General features: G+C 35.2%; 1 protein-coding gene across 1 annotated transcript in view; it reads left to right on the top strand.

Moving 5' to 3' along the window:
• The window catches only part of Rp1 (RP1 axonemal microtubule associated), a 388,520-nt gene that overhangs the window by 17,005 nt on the left and 354,762 nt on the right, over positions 1 to 16,753 (top strand). The gene's annotated exons all lie outside the window — the stretch shown is intronic.

The following is a 16,753-nucleotide window of genomic DNA, read 5'->3' as shown; positions in this document are numbered from 1 at the left end:
AATCAAAATACAGGAGGTGTATCATTGTGTAAGCTTCTTTAGTGAGCATTGAGAAACTATAATGAAATAAAAGAGTATTCGTTTTGGAGAAATAATAGAGAAGAATTAACATTAATTTTGTGCGTGTTGTATACTAGGACTGTGCTAGATTACAGATTTATTATATGAAATACTTTCTCATAAAGGCAATGTGCTTGGTGTTATTACTCCTTTTTTAATGTAAGAACTTAGGTAGATACATGACTTTAATCTGATGTCTGGTGGATGTTATGTCAAGATTTAAACCTAGTCTTTTGTGCAAGAAAATCAATACTCTTTCCTGTATCTTCGTTTTTTCTCATGAAGAAAGGTAAAGGGTTTTTAAAAATTAGACCTTATTCCTTGCTGCAGAGACAAGGAAATTCTTTTTAATTTGGAAAAAAGTATGATATTTAATTGTACTCAGGAAATTAGGGAAGCCACAACAACCGAGAGATTTAGAAATATAAGGACGTAGTATATGCTTTTTGGCAGTGATACAATATCAAACAATGTCCTGGGACAGTTCAGGTAATACTGGGCAAGAGAAATTGAAATTGCAATCTTGAGTTTGTAATACATGACGTATTACATCTTGCTTATGTGAACACGTTGATATATTTAATTCTGACCTCTGAGTCTGATCACATCTTATTCATGTTACATACCAAAACTGGAGTATTGTTGGGGCCTACTGAACATCTAGAAATGTATATTGCGTGGATGAATAGTACTTTTAAGGCATTTACTCTTTCTTAATTAACTTTTGTTGTGTATATATTGAAGGATATACAAATATGCTGAGGGATAGTACTGTTTCTTGTATTTTATAAAGCAGTATTTCAATCATCTTTAACAATATGAATTTTTCTTTTAAACATTGAAAGAATTTTTTATTTTCATAAGACTTGTATTAAAAGCATCATGCGGGCCAGGGATTTAGCCCAGCAGCACAAGTGCCTGCTTGGCAAGGGCAAAGTCATGAGTTTGATCCCCAGTACCAGACAAAAAAAACAAACAAACAAAAGCCCCCCCCCCCAACCCACATCATGTAACACTGCAATTTAGGAGAAATGAAACTTCATAACAAACTTAAGAATGCTATATAGACATTTTTTGTTCAGAGATGACATCCTTGAAAGACAGGAGTGTGGCTTCTTATAACTCCAGGTGCTCTTCATCTTATACTGGGAATTACATCTTAATGAGCCAATTTCCTGAGGGTGCCAGAGGATGCCTGAGTAACTATTACTTGAATTCAGGATCTCGCATGTGCAAGTGGAATGCTGAACTTCTCTTTGAGTCCACCAGATGGCAGCTGTGCAATGCACTGTCGGATGCTCAGGTGCCCTCACAAGGAGCTTGCATGGCCAAAGTGATCACCTAAGCATTGTGAGGGTCTCTGGGCATCCTGCTTCTGCTTGGAAGAAGGCTAATGCCTCACTATGTAGGCATCCCCCAAATACTAAATAAAGAAGATGTAGCTTTCAGAATGAAAGGAAACACTGTCAGTGGCAAGAAATTGAAGTTCAGAAGTGGAGGATTAAAAGATAAAGTGGCAACTATAAAGAATTATCAGTTTTTATGAACTAAAGCCTTATTTCAGAAGGATAAAAGCCATTAATAATCCAAAACAAATGGAATTTTAGTGAGTCATTGTCTCAGTGGGTAGAAATTATTTTATAACATTTTCATAGTTTACTTCTTTCAGTGATGCAAAGTATGTTCCTTAATTAAAAGGTTAAAGTTTAAGTACTAAAGCCTTACCTCATGTTTGTGGCACCCTTTTTGTGAATCTCTTTGTTTATAAAATGGGGACACTATAAAGTTCTTACTAAGAGGTACCTTATAATGTTATTATGAGAAAATCACTATAGAGAATGCTGGTAAGATTCTTCACACAGCCCTGGCATGCATTGTGGAACACATTTTACTTATTTGAAAAAAATCTGTTAGTGTTAACACCTTTGCTATACTTTTCAAAAGTTAGTGCTCTAATGAAGGACCGAGCTCTGGTGGGTGGTAAAATTTGTAGAATACAGTATAATCAGCATGTATTCATATGACATTTTTACTTTTATAAAGTAAAAGTGATTAACATTTTGAGTCCTGTTTGGTGCCAGATATTGTTCTGAGCTCTTTCTATATACAGTCTCAGCAATTCTCACAATAAATCTCACATGGGAATAGTGTCTTTATTGTGGTCAGAGGGGACCAGAGCTTGCAAACAGAATCTGTAAAGAAGCACTTTTAAGTTCATAACTGTGTTTGGACCTCATAAATAGTCCTGAGTTTTGTGGTTTGATCTTATGTATATAGATCTACCCTTAAAATATGAAATTATTATTATTTTTGTTGGTTGAGGCTAAGAGGGATCCTGTAACTCCTCAGAGTACCATAGTAAGTCAAAGTTATTGTAATATGAAGTACTTTCCCCTTACTATATTGGTTTGTTTATTGAGATATTAAAGCAAAATTTAAAAAATTTTATTGAAAAAAGGTAAAGTATAATTTCATAAGAAAATAATGGGAGAATAACAATAGTGAATACATCACATTTTGTCATCTTCAAAGCAGTTACTCAGAGTGCAAGATATGGGCATAAAACTTTAATCCATCCACATGAACCTTTCTTTTCAGTTAACTAAAAGATACCAGTAATATAGCTAACTTGGATTTTTCTCCATTTTCCCTTATTTCTTTAATCCTGTCTCTTTTTTCCTTTTAAACAATTACTTCCCATTTCACAATGTCTGTTGTACATTCTAGACCATATTTACTTTTTCAGTGTCTCACACCAGAAAGACAATATGATGTTTACATGAGTCTAACTTATTTCACTTATGAGTATTGTCTCAAGTTGCATCCAATTATCTATGAACGTCTGGGGTTTATTCTGCTTATGCCTGAGTAGTATTCCATTATATAAAAATATCACATCTTTATCCATTCTTCGGTTGAAGAGGATATGAATTATTTCTAAGATTTAGCTATTAAAAATTGTGCTGCTAGAAACATGAGTGCACATGTATCACTGTGATATATTTTTGATTCTTCTGGAAAGATACCCAGAAGGGATTAACTGGTTAAAAGATAAATTTTAAAGCAAATATGAATTCTGTATAACATGAATGTATGCCAAGAATTTTATTTAACTTATAAATGAAGGAACTGTCAATACATTAAAATTGGTTCAAAGGAGAGTTTAGTATCACCAAAAATAGGTGGTTAAGGCACACTGAAATGATGTGGACATAGGACAATGCTGTAGCTCCTTTCCTGTATTTGGAAATAATACTTGATGCCCTCAATTTAAAGAAGAGTCTGCTTCGGCCCGAGGTTTTGGTTCATGGTTGACTGGATCCAAAGTAGAAACAGGATGACAGAGGGCACAGCAGAGGAAAAGGTGCTTAACTTGTGGCAGCCAAGGTGCAGGGAGAGTGAAGGGGAGAGAAGATATCCCTTGCAGAAATCCACCTCCTGACAGCTCCTTCCACTACTAAACGCCAGTCCATGGCCCAGTCATCTTCAACATGGGATTTTAGGGGAGATTTTAGATCTAAATCACAACAGACCACTGATTGGAACACCACCAATTTGTATTTCTTTTCTTAATTTTGTTTAAAGAAAGAAAGAAAAAAACAAAATACAAAAAAGGTGGAATAATACAGAATTCAAGAAAAAGTTAACACTAAGAAATTGCTAGTTGATACATTATGTATTGTCATCTTAGAAATAGTTGCTCAGGTTACAAGATCAAAGCATAGAAAGTGGATAGACACTCATACATTGACAGTGCAAACCATTCTGTTAAATGATCCAACAAAAGTTTAGTAATATGGTCATCTGTCTTTCACACTTATACATACAGTTATATCCTTTAGAGCACTTTCTTTCTCTTTCATTTTTACAATATCTATTATATATTTTGGATCTTATTACTCTTTCAGTTTATATTATTTTTTACACTAGAGAGACAATGTGGTATTTACTAATGTGAGTCTTTTTATTTCACTTATCCTCATAAGTGAAATTTACCATTTACCTAAATAGACCTCAAGATCATCCTTTTTATAGCTGAGTAATATTCCATTGTATAAAAATATCGTGTCTTTTCATCCACTCTGTGGTTGATGGGCATTTTGGTTTCCAAGATTTAGCTATCACAAATTGTGCTGTATTAACATGGGTGCAAATCACTGTGACATAATCTCAATTTTTCTGGGAAAATACCCAGGAGGGTAATAGTTGGATTGAGTGGAACTTCCAATCTTAGTTTGCTGAGAAATCTCCATATTGATTTCCATAGTGGTTGCACCAGTCTACACTGCCACCAACCAACAGTGGAGAAGTGTCCTTTCTCCCTGCAGCTCACCAACATTTGTTATCAGTTGATTTCCTGATGGCAGCCATTCTTTCTAGGGTGAGATGAAATCTTAATGCTGTTTTAATTTGCATTTCTCAAATTACCAGTGATGGTGAACATTTCTTCATGTATTTATTTGACATTTGTATATCTTCATCTGAGAACTGTGTGTTCATCTGTGTGTTATTTCTGGAAAGGGTCTTTGAATTTGCGGTCTTGATGTTTTTTAAATTCTTTATATGTTCTGGATATAAGTCCTTTGTCTGAGGGATTTTTAGCTAAACTTCTTTCCCATTTTGTGGGTTTTCTTTTCACTCTGTTGGTGATTTCTTTTTTTTAAATTTATTTAAAGAGAAAAAAAATCAGTAAAAAGATACAAGTAATACAGCATTTAAAAAAATTAAGAAATCACTAGTTAAGAGATTGCATATTGGTCATCTTAGAAATAGTTGTTCAAGTTACAAAATTAAAGCATACAAAGCGGACATTCAAACAGTGAGACTGCAAACAGTTGTGTTCAATGATCCAACAAAAGCTTAGTAATATGGTTTTCTATCTTACACACTTAAATATAATTGCAGTTATATCCTTTAGAGCACTTTCTTTTTTTTTTTTTTTTTTTTGTCTTTTTCATTTTTATCGGTACCGGGGATCGAACTCACGACTGCCTGCTTGCAAGGCAGGTGCTTATGCCACTGAGCTAAACCTCCAGCCCCTAGAGCACTTTCTTTTCCTCTCTTGGTAATGTCTTTTGAAAGTGCAGATCCCAGTTGTTGATTCTTTGAAGTATTTCCTGTGCAGTTTGTGTTTTATTGATGAATTCTTTGCCTACCCCTATGTTTCCAAAAATTCTACCTACCTTGTCTTCCAGTACATTTAGTGTTTCCATTTTAATATTTAGGTCTTTGATCCATTTTGACTTTAGTGCATAGTAACAGGCATGATTCTAATTTTAGTCTTCAACATGCAGAAAGCCAACTTTCCCAACACCATTTATTACAGAGGCTATCTTTTTGCCAGTGAACATGTTTAGCCCCTTTGTCAAATATAAGGTAGCTGAGTGTCTCTGTAGTTGTGTTTGTATCTTCTAATCCGTTCCATTGATCCTCAAGTCTATTTCTTGGCCAGCGCCATGCTGATTTTATTGCTATGGCTTTGTAGTATAGTTTCAAGTCAGGAATTGAGATGCCTCCTGTCTTACCTTTGTTGCCCAGAATCACTTTTGCTATTATAGGTTTCTTCTGTTTCCAAATGAATTTTAAGAATGTTTTCTCTAGCTCTGTAAGGTATGTTAATGGTATTTTGATTGGGATTGCATTAAATCTATACAACAGTTTTTGGAGTATGGCTATTTTCACAATGTTGGTTCTTCTTAACCAAGAGCAAGGAATATCCTTCCATTTTCTAATATCCTCTTCAAACTCCTTTTTTAGAATAGGATAATTTTCAGCATATTAGGTCTCTTACATTCTTGGCTAGGTTGATTCCTAAGTATTTCATTATTTTAGATGCTGTTGTGAAAGGTGATATTTCCATAATTTCTCTCTCATGGAGTTTTTGTCTGTGTACAGGAATACTATTTATTTTTTAGCATTGACTTTGTATCCAAAGCTGCTGAGTTTGTTTATACTTCTAGTAGTCTTTTAATGGAATTTTTTGTGTCTTCTATGTAAAGTATCATGTCATCTGCAAATGATAATTTAACTTCCTGTTTTTGCTTTTTTTTTGTTACTGGGGATTGAATTTATGACCACTTTCAAGAAAGGTGCTGAAACCACTTAACTAAATCCCCAGCCCTAACTTCTTTTCTTATCTTTATTCCTTTTACTTCTTTTTATTGTCTGAGTGCTCTGGGTAATATTTCCAGAACTATACTGAATAGGAGTGGTGATAGTGGACATCCTTGTCTTGTTCCTGATTTTAGAGTGAAAGCTTTCAGTTTTTGTGCATTTAGTATAATGTAGGCTGTTGGTTTGTCGTAAATGACCTTTAAGAGATTGAGTTATATAACAGGTATTTCGACTTTCTTTTTTTTTTTTTTAATTTAAGGAGAAAAGAAAAAAAAAACAGTGAAAGGGTACAAGTTATACAGATTTACAGAAGATAAAAATGAACAGTAGGAAATCACTAGTTAATGGATTACATATTGTCATCTTAGAAATAATTGTTCAAGTCACAAAATTAAAGCTTGTAGAGTGGACATTCCAACAATGATACTGCAAACAGTTCTGTTTAATGATCAATAAAACTCTGTGATATCATTTTCTATCTTATACACTTAAATATACACACAGTTATATAGTTTAGAGCACTTTCTTTTCCTCTCTTTTGTACAATGACTATTACACATTTTGGGTTTCATTGCTCCCACGGTTCTTATTGCTTTTTTGGAAGAGAGTAAAACCAAATGTGACATAGCAGAACAGAATTGGTCAAGTCAAAAGGGTGGACATAACAGATAATGTAAAAACATAATACAAGGTGATCAACAATGGTTACCATAATGCCTCCCGCTATCTCTAATAGAATTGCCTATATCATTAGTTATAATACAATTGAACAAAACAGACAAAACCAAAACATTGGAGACATTGTAGGTCTTCAAAAGTAGATAAAAGTCAATGAGAATGGGCGTTATAATGAATCTCATTATCTTCACAGCTGATGCCTAAACTTTCGAACCTGAACTATCCAGCAAAACAGAATAGGGGAACATCAGTCAAAACAAGATGGTGAGAGTAATACAGGGCTTCAAATCGAGATAATAGAAAGTCAAAGTGGGTTACTATATTATATCCTGCTATTTTTTCCCTTTAATTAAACAGATAAAAATAAAAAAGTAAATAATGGAGTGGAGATTGAGAAAAAAGAGGGCATAACAGCAAAACAGCGCAGATCAAAACATAACCATTTAAGCAGAATAGTGTTTCACCACCAGATAATTCCGACCCAAAGGTAGTTACCATATTGACTCTTTCCTTGAAGTCCTTGAGTACAACTTCGTATACTGTAGCATTAAGTATATCAAAACAATGTAAAACCATTTAAGAGAATGACAGCATTACAGAATATTTAGAATCGACTAACAGAAAATGAACAATGGTTTCTGTATAATCTCCTTGTCTTTAAAAGGTTTTTGCTTATACTATCGTACATAATACTAGTTTTTACCATGAACAGGTGTTGGACTTTATTGAAACTTTATTTCTTCAACTATTGAGATGATCATGTGATTTTTGTTTTTGCTTTGTTCATGTGGTATGTTACGTTTATTGATTGGCATATGTTAAACCATCCCTCCTTTCCTGGAATATACATCACTTGTTCACGATGTATTATAATCTTGATGATTTGCTGCATTCTATTTGCCAATATTCTATTGAGAGTTGAGATTGACCTATAGTTCTCCTTTTTGGTTGGACCTTTCTCTGATTTTGGTATCCATGTAATGCTTGCCTCTGGGAATGAGTTAGAGAGGATTGCTTCTCTTTGAATTTCATTGAAGAGTTTAATAAATATTGACATCAAATCTTCTCCAAATTTCCTATAGAATTCTGCTGTGAATCCATCAGGACCTGGGCTTTTTAATCATGTTTTTAGTTTTAGTAGCAGTTATTGGGTTATTCAAATTTGTTGTATCTTCTTGATTGAGCTTTGGTAGTTCATGTTTCTAGAAATCTGTCCATTTCCTCTGTTTTCCACCCTATGTGAGTAGAAATTTTCAAAGTAGGTGTTCATAATCTTTTGAGTTTCCATGGGATCTGTAGTAATTTTCCCATTTTCAGTCCTTATTGTGTGAATTTGAGTATTTTCCTTTCTTTTTCTTGATAAGATTGGCTAGAAGTTTTCAGTTTTGTTTATTCGTTCAAAAAACCAACTCTTTGATGCATTAATTCTTTGCATTGTTCTTTTAGTTTCAATCGCATTAATTTCTGCTCTGATCTTTAAAATTTCCTCTCTTCTTTGGGTTTGGCTTCCTGTTCCTTTTCTAGAAGCTTGGGATGTAGCATTAGGTTGCTTATTTGTGCTTGTTCCATTTTTTGATGTGACAAGTTATTGCTATATATTTCCTTCTCAGGACTGCTTTCATTGAGTCCCATAGGTCACACTATGTTTGTCTTAGTTACTTTTTACTTATTGCTGAGACAAAATGCCTGATGCACAAAGTTGGGAAAGGAAAGGTTTATTTCTTACAGTTTTTGGAGGTTTTAGTCCATACTCAGTTGGCTCTAAGGCAGGGTGGCATGGCTGGACCACAGTTTATGGTGGCTGCAAACAGCAAGGAGGAAACAAGGAAAAGAGAGCAAGACACACCTTCTTCCTGCCATTACATTAGATCCTGGCTTTACTCCTAGGCCAGTGTAAGCACTCACACCTCCAATCCAAGCGCTAGACAATAAACCAATCACAAGTGCACAATGCAAATACAGGAGGCCTGGGGGCCACCAACATAAACCATGACAGTTGTATATGCATTTTCATTGAATTGTATGTATTGTTTTATTCTTTAATTTCACCTGTAACCCACTGGTTGTTCAGAAGATTATTATTTAATTTTCATGTATTTATGCAGGTTTTGCAAATTCTTTTGCCATTGATTTCCAATTTCAGTGCACTTGTGGTCAGATACTATGCATGGGATAATTTCAGTCCCTTTGCATTTACTTAAGAATGTTTTATGGGTTAATGTATGATCTGTTTTAGAGAATGTCCCATGTTCAGCTGAGAAGAATGTATATTCTGATGTGGTTTGTTGGAACACTGTAAACATCCACTAAGTCCATTTTCTCATAGGTATGATTCAGTTCTGTTATTTCATTGCTGATTTTTTGTCTAGTTGATCTATCTCTTTGTGACAGTGGGATGTTAAGGTCCCCTATTACAATAGTGTTCTTGTGTATCATCTGGTTTTTCATACCCATTAGGATTTGTCTTACATAACTGAATGCGCCTGAATTTGGTACATATATATTTATAATTGTTAGATCTTCCTCTTGAAGTTTTCCACTAACAAGTATGTAATGGGCTTCTTTATCTCTTTTGATCCTTTAAGGCTTAAAATTCACTTTGCAAACATAATAGCTACCTCTGTTCTTTTCTGGATTCCTATTGTATGGAATACTGTTTTCCATTTTTTGACTTTTAATCTATGAGTTTGTTTTTGAGTCAGATGTGTTTCTTGTATACAGCATATTTGTGGGATCCTATTGCTTGATCCATTCTGTCAACCTGTTTCTTTTGATAGGTGAATTGAAGCCATTTACATTTATGGATATCACTGATATGTACTGGCTTGACTTTGCCATGTTGTGTTCCTATTGTTGGTTTCCTGCTTTTCTCCCTTGTTTAATTTCTTGCCCTGCCTGTTGGTTTCTTTCTGTTGTTCTGGAGATTCTGGTCATTTTTATCTCTATCTAGTATGTCTTTCAGGACTCTTTCTAAGGTTGGTTTGGTGGACATGAATTCTTTCAGTTGTTCTTTGTCATGCAAGTATCTCCATTAAATTTGAAGGGAAGTTTTTCTGGGTACATCAGTCTGGGGTGAGAGTTGTTTTCTTTTAGGGCTTGAAATACTTCACTCCAAGCTCGTCTTAACTTGAAGGTTTGTGCTGAAAAGTGTGCCATGATTCTAATAGGCTTTCCTTGATAGGTGAGCTGTGTTTTTCTCTAATATCTTTTAATAATCTGTTTTTATGCTGTATGTCTTGTATCTTAATGATTATATGTCTGGGTGTAGATTTATGTTGGTTGTGACTGTTTGGCATTCTATATGCCTCTCTTATCTGTATATTATATTCTTCCCCCCATGTTTGGGAAATTTTCTGCTATTGCTTCTGTGACTAGTTTACTGATTTCATTCGTGTTGGCTTCTGAATCTTCATTAATGCCTTTTAGTCTTATATTGTTTCCCTTGGTGTCATCTTGAAGCTGCAGAATTGTCATTTCATGCTACTTTGTGGTTTTTTAGAAGTTCTACCCTTTCGTGATTGCTATCTGCCATCCTGTCCTCAATGTCTGAAATTCTATCCTCAGCTTTATTTAAATGGCTTTGCCAGCTTTCAGTAGAATTTTTTTGTTTCTTGGATATCTCTTTAAATTTGTTTCATGGATTCTGCTTGTTTTCTATATTATTCATTCAAGGTTTCAATCAATTTTCCATGCTCCTGTATTTTTTAAAATCCATTTCTTTGCCAGCTATACTGAGCAACTTGTTTACTAAGGTTGTTATTTCTGTCTTTATGTGGGAAATTATTTGTAATTTGATTTCCTCTATAGCCTCATGGATGTGTTTCTTGATTTCATTTGCTATCTTTTCAGAGATTTCTGGTGTATGATCTTTAAAGTTTTCTATTTCACTGTCACCTGTTCTTGTTCCTGATAGACTAGATGTTTGAGATTGCATTTTGGTTTTTCATCTTTTGGGCTAATACTTGGTTTTTCAATCCCAATAGTGACAACTGTTGGTAGTGTGAATCTTACAGTCCTTTTGTGTGGTTGATGTTTGTCTGATTATTAATTACCACAATGAAGAGGAGAGCCAGTCACTTGAATTTCTCCTGGGGGTCCTGTTGGGTGACTCCTATATTCTTCTTGCTGACTAGCCTAGGAGTATTGATGTAAATCCACCCTTAGTTCCTGCTGTTGCTATGTCTTCAGGTTATTACAGGTCACAAGATCTTCCTGCCTATGGTGTTTGTCTCAGCCAAGACCCTACTTTGTCACTGGGTGTCTTAGAAGTCCTTTTAATTTTCTCCTAGTTGGAGGAGCCCTTATTGGCACACTCCTCAACTCTCTTTGTGGGGAGAAGGAGTCACCTACACCTTTGCCAAGCTCTCCAAGGTCTTAAAGCTGGAGGGAGCTTTGCTACTGCTCCTATTTATCCTCTGAAGACCTCTATTTTAGGGGCAAACTCACCACACTGACTTGAGCCTGCTGAGGTCTTCTGTTAGGGTGAGGGGTTACTGAGTCTCCCATCAACCCACCACAGAATCCACTGTAGTTCAAGTTCCTGGGAGAGGGAGTGGAGTGGGAGTGGGAGGAGACCATCAACCGCAGTACTTGATCCAGGAGATAGGGATGGTCACCAAGGGCATTGGGCCAGAGGTGTGGCAGTCCTGGGCTAGTGGGGTGCACAGGAAACATGTGCCCAGGCACAAGGTCTGAGGGTGACATGGCGGTGCCAGACTGGCCCCAATTTATATTTCTATGTAAAAGAATAATTTGCATTATTATCCATTTTTAAAAACAACTTAAATTGTAAGATAATTTAAAGATAGTGAAAAGCACAGATAACCCATAAGAGGATCCATGACAAAGAACCATTCTTGTCCATTTCAAGATACTTCACAATTTTCCTCACAAAGATTGTATCCTTCCATGACCTCAGTACTAAGTTGTAAAAGGGACATTCCCATGCCATAGCAATATATGACTGAAAAAGCTTTCCACTGTGCATGCCTGTAATTCCAGAATTCTGAGAGACTGAGGCAGGAAGATTGCAAGTTTGAGTCCCTCCAGTGCAACTTAGCAAGAATGTATCTCAAAATAATAAAAAGAACTAGAGCTGGAGTCCAATTGGTACAGTATCCCTGAGTTATATTTCCAATACTGAAAAACAAAAAATAAAAAGCCCAAACCAAAACAAACTCAAAAAGCAGAAATAAGAAAATTTCTTAAGGTTAAATAACAAAGCAAATCTTCAAATAGGGACAAGCCTTGGCTTATTTTATAGTTAAGCTTATATATGTGCTTTTTAAAAACAGTAAATAGTACTGAAATAGACTTTATTTTGAAAGAACAGCATTATTGAACTGAAATTTGCTTACATTTACAGACTTAAAGTTTAAGATTCAGCAGATTTTAGTACATTGATGAAGTTGTACAACTGTGACTATAATGAAATTTTGATCATTTTTGTTATACCAAAATAAAACACTACCCAGAAGCTATCATTTCCCAGTCCCTTCCTGCTAAATCTTGGCAACCACTGAGCTACTTTGTATAGATTTTCCTGTTCTGAGACTTTTAAAATTCAAAATAGACCATGCAACAATAAGGAGCTTAGCATATCCAAAGAAGTGGAAATCCTGCAGAGTGATTTCTACTACCATCTTTCAGTGAACCTGGATACCAAACAACAGATCCATGCTTAGAATACAGTGACTTTTTTTTCCATTAACTTTTTTCATGTAAGGGAAACCAGGCAATGTTTAAGCTTGTGTGTGTCAGTTACTTCACTGAACATGATGGGCTCAAGGTATATCTATTTTACTACAAATGCTGCAAGTTTATGTTTCCTACTGTTTTTAACTGTTCTGAGAAGTTACTTACATGGAGAGAAACTGGGCCGAGGGCAATTTCTACTTGCAGCATTTGGAGGAATTCTATACTGATTTCCACAGTGTTTGTATCAGTTTATACTCCCAGCAGCAATTAAGAAGGATTCCTTTATCCCCACAGTCTTGATCCGGCCCGTGGATCAATCCATGGGGTGTACCTGGAGGGGAAATGGGGATTAGTAGAACAGGGGGGAGACAAAGAGAGATTGAAGCAAGTCGAGAGAATCCGATGAAGCCGTGTTTATTCAGGAAGTGATCGCATCCTTTATAGGCCAAGGGCAGGTTGGTGGGACAGGAAGAGGCTACGGGGTGGTTTCTGATGGGTCATTGTCACGTCTGGGTATGTGATGTAAGCAGGAGAGGATTATGGTTAATGTAGGCAGGTGCATCATATGCCCATAGGAGAGAGGCGGGGAGGCAGCAATGGGGCTGTCGTGCCACTCTCTACACATTCTCACAAGCATTTGTTATCACTTGATTTCTTGATCCCCATTCTGCCTGGGGTGAGATGGAATCTTAATGTTTTAATTTGCATTTATGGAATGGTTGGCGATATTGAACATTTTTTTATTTTGCCTATTAACTGATTTGTGTGTGCGTGTGTGTGTGTGTGTGTGTGTGTGTGTGCTGGAGACTGAACTCATGACCTCGTACTTGCTGGGCAGGTGCTTATGCCACTGAGCTAAGTCCGCGGCCCATATTGACCAATTATATTTCCTTATCTGAGTAGTGTCCATTTCAGATATCCATTTTGAACATCTGCATTTAAAGTTGTGCAGTATACAGCAACTGATTTTGAACAGAGTTTTCCTAAAGGATGTACATCACCCTTTTCTCTATACATATGCATTTCAATATCTTATCAATATTTATTTTCTGATTCATGAACAGATATTATCATAATAATAAAAGCAGCACTACAAAAAGATCAATGGAGTAAAAATTACCTTAGTGTTTTTCCTTTTGAGAATAGTTCTTGTCTTTTGTAACACCAATGTTGATGAATGGCTGGGGTCACAGACTGCTATCTAGTAGAACTACTTGAAGTTCAGGTAAATCAATAAAATCAACTAAATTAAAATGGAATGCTAGATTCATGAAAAACATGACTTACATATTACAGGAATTCATTGTTAACACTAAAAGTGGTTAATGACAAATGGATGACATGAAATACAGTATTATGCTCAGAAAAGAATATTCATTTGCATGTATAAACCTGGTCATGTATTTATCTGACATAATTTTTTCGAAACTTACTCCTATCCTTTCACCATGGGCCTTCTTCAAACCTTCTCTCTCCATGTGTGATTGCTAAGTAGCCTGCTTATTCCTTGTCTCACTGACACAAACCCTGGCATGACTCATTGCTAATGACTGTGATAGAAATTAATGGGCAACATCAGAGGCATTGAAATGCACTCACCCTTTAGGAGTGAAGCGGGGAACTTCTTTTAGTTAGCAAGTCTACAACCTCCAAGAGAAGACTTAAGGGATAGAACATGGACATTAATACAGGCTCAGATCCTCTTACCCACTTCGCTCCTTCCTCTGTAATTCTTTTGTTTTCCTATTGGCAACTCTACCTCCCTGGGAATTATTGAGTAATACATTGATTCTCTTTCATGCACTTTGGTTTCCCTTTTTGGGGGTCAGGTACTGGAAATTGAACTCAGGACAACTATGTGCTCACCAGACATGTGCTGTGCTGCTGAGCTATATCCCTGGCCCCTTGGTTTTACATTTTTTATCCTGTCACCTGACACACACTAAGCCTAAACTTCATTTGTCCTTCCAGTCAGGGCTGTCTTAGTGGTTATTTTTACAAGGTCAAACTGAACACAGGTTAAACGAGCCACAAAAATGTCTGCCCATAATACCAATTTTCCTGTGAGAGGACACCTGGCCATGGGATGGACACATAGTCTGTCGGTTGTCTACCAAGATGAAGCATCTCTTGAAAGACACAGTGTAGACATCCTTGACAGAATTCCTTATGTGCCTCATCAGAGAAGGGCTAGAGCTTGTGACCCCTTTAGAGAGCAACCACAAGACCAAATTAACGTTTAACGGATTTCCCTGAGCACCACTGGAGCAGCGCATTTGTTTGTGTACTGTCCTGAGTGGTGCTCAGGCAGGTGTCATTTCAACCAGTTGATTCTCATATTTAACACATTTTATAAAATTGCCATTTTTAAATTTCCTGTAATTTTATCTTATAAAAATTAATAAAAGCATGCAATTTTAAGAATATTTTTATGTTTATGAGGGTTATTGTTCTGTAATTTTCAAATAATATCTTTTTCTGGGTTGATGTCAGAGTAATGTTCCCCTCATATAATAAGCTAAGTATTTGTATAGAAAAGATTTGTATAGAGCTGAAATATATATATATATATATATACGTGTGTGTATATCTATATATTTATATCTACCTGTGTATCTATTTGCACTCAGTAGTATCTATATATTTATATCTATCTGTGTATCTATTTGCACTCAGTAGTAAAGCCATATGGTCCTGAAGTTCTTTACAACAAGATTTAAACTATAAGTTATTATTATTTTTAGAAGATAAAGGATTATTCAGGTTTTTTATTTTGTGTATGCTGTGGTCTTTACAATCTCTTATTAAACTATTTGTTACTATCTGCATTCCGTTTTCTAGTGTACTAACTTCTTCAGTGTACTCCTGTTCAACTTGGGGATTAACAGGGATACAAGTGTTAAAGTTTTTAGATTTTTAACCCCCCCACTTATATTTCTGAGAAAGCTAGGTGAGGTTCCCTGAAAAGCTTTGAAATCTTTTACTATATTCTCTTTTTAGCTTATACCTTTGCAAAAACCTTGGCATGCTTTGTATCTTTTTAGTTTAATTTATAATGATGTATACTTCTGGCTTCTTTGTTTTTTTTTTTCTTTTAATTGTTCCTATTCATTTTCTTAATTATTCTTTGCTTTGACCTTGCTTCATCAAAATCTTACATTAAATATATCCTGGATGAAGGATTGGCCTATGCTACTTCCCTATGACCTTAATTTATATTTTTGTTACATTTGCAGTAACCCTATTTCCAAATAAAGTCACTTCTATGGATTTCAGGAACTAGGATTTGGACATATATTTTTACTGTGCTGACCTCGTATCCATAATATAGTGGAATGCAAAGACATCATCTTAGCTTTCCATCCACTGCCCCCAAGACAGTGAACTTCTTCAGGTTCCACTCCAGTTTTTACATTATTCTTTTGCAAGGATAAGGCTTTAATGAATTAGTAATTTAAAGAGGTACAGAAACTTATCAAAACAGACATCATGTTTCATTATTTTTATTCCTATTCATGCTTTTTATCATTTTCCATCTCAGTTGTTGGGAAATGCAATTTCTTTTTCTATTGATTTGGTTCTTGCACATTTAGCAAGTATTGATTCTACCCTGACCTTTTTTGCTGCTTTTCTAATGCAGCAGAATCTGAAGAGTTTCACTTCATTTTATTTAAATAAGCACCAACATGCCAGGTATTATACATAAAACAGCTCAAATTTCCCATCTCTGAGTTTATAATTGCAATTTAACTGCCTCATGTGTTAGTAAAGATAGTCATTTTTCCACTAATTTTTAAAAATTATAGTTTTACTTAAAGGATTGTTTAACAAGAATTCTTGATAGACTAACATTGCATTTTACCTTGTTTAGAACAAATACAGTTTTTTTTATAAAACAAAAGTTTATATTTGTATGTTACTTTAGCATGTATGTATTATCTCTTCTGTAAACCTAGAATCTGATTACTTATTTTAGTGATCAAAATTGAAAATATACTTAAGGGAGAAGAAATTACAGTCAGATGGATAGAATGTCATTTAATCCCTAGTTCTCAATTCTGTTGCTCTGTATTAATACTCTTGTAATCTTAATTTCCTAATTCTCATTATTTTACTTTTCTTAGAGGTTAACTTTCTGATATTTGCCCTAAATAAAACTGCAAAACTGAATAGAAATACTTTATGAGGTTGTATCATACCACTA

This window comes from Cavia porcellus, unplaced genomic scaffold, assembly GCF_034190915.1.
Source record: "Cavia porcellus strain 051 isolate PalLab524CR breed Dunkin Hartley unplaced genomic scaffold, mCavPor4.1 scaffold_11, whole genome shotgun sequence".
Classification (NCBI taxonomy): Eukaryota; Metazoa; Chordata; class Mammalia; order Rodentia; family Caviidae; genus Cavia; species Cavia porcellus.
This window is presented reverse-complemented; position numbering and strand designations above follow the sequence as displayed.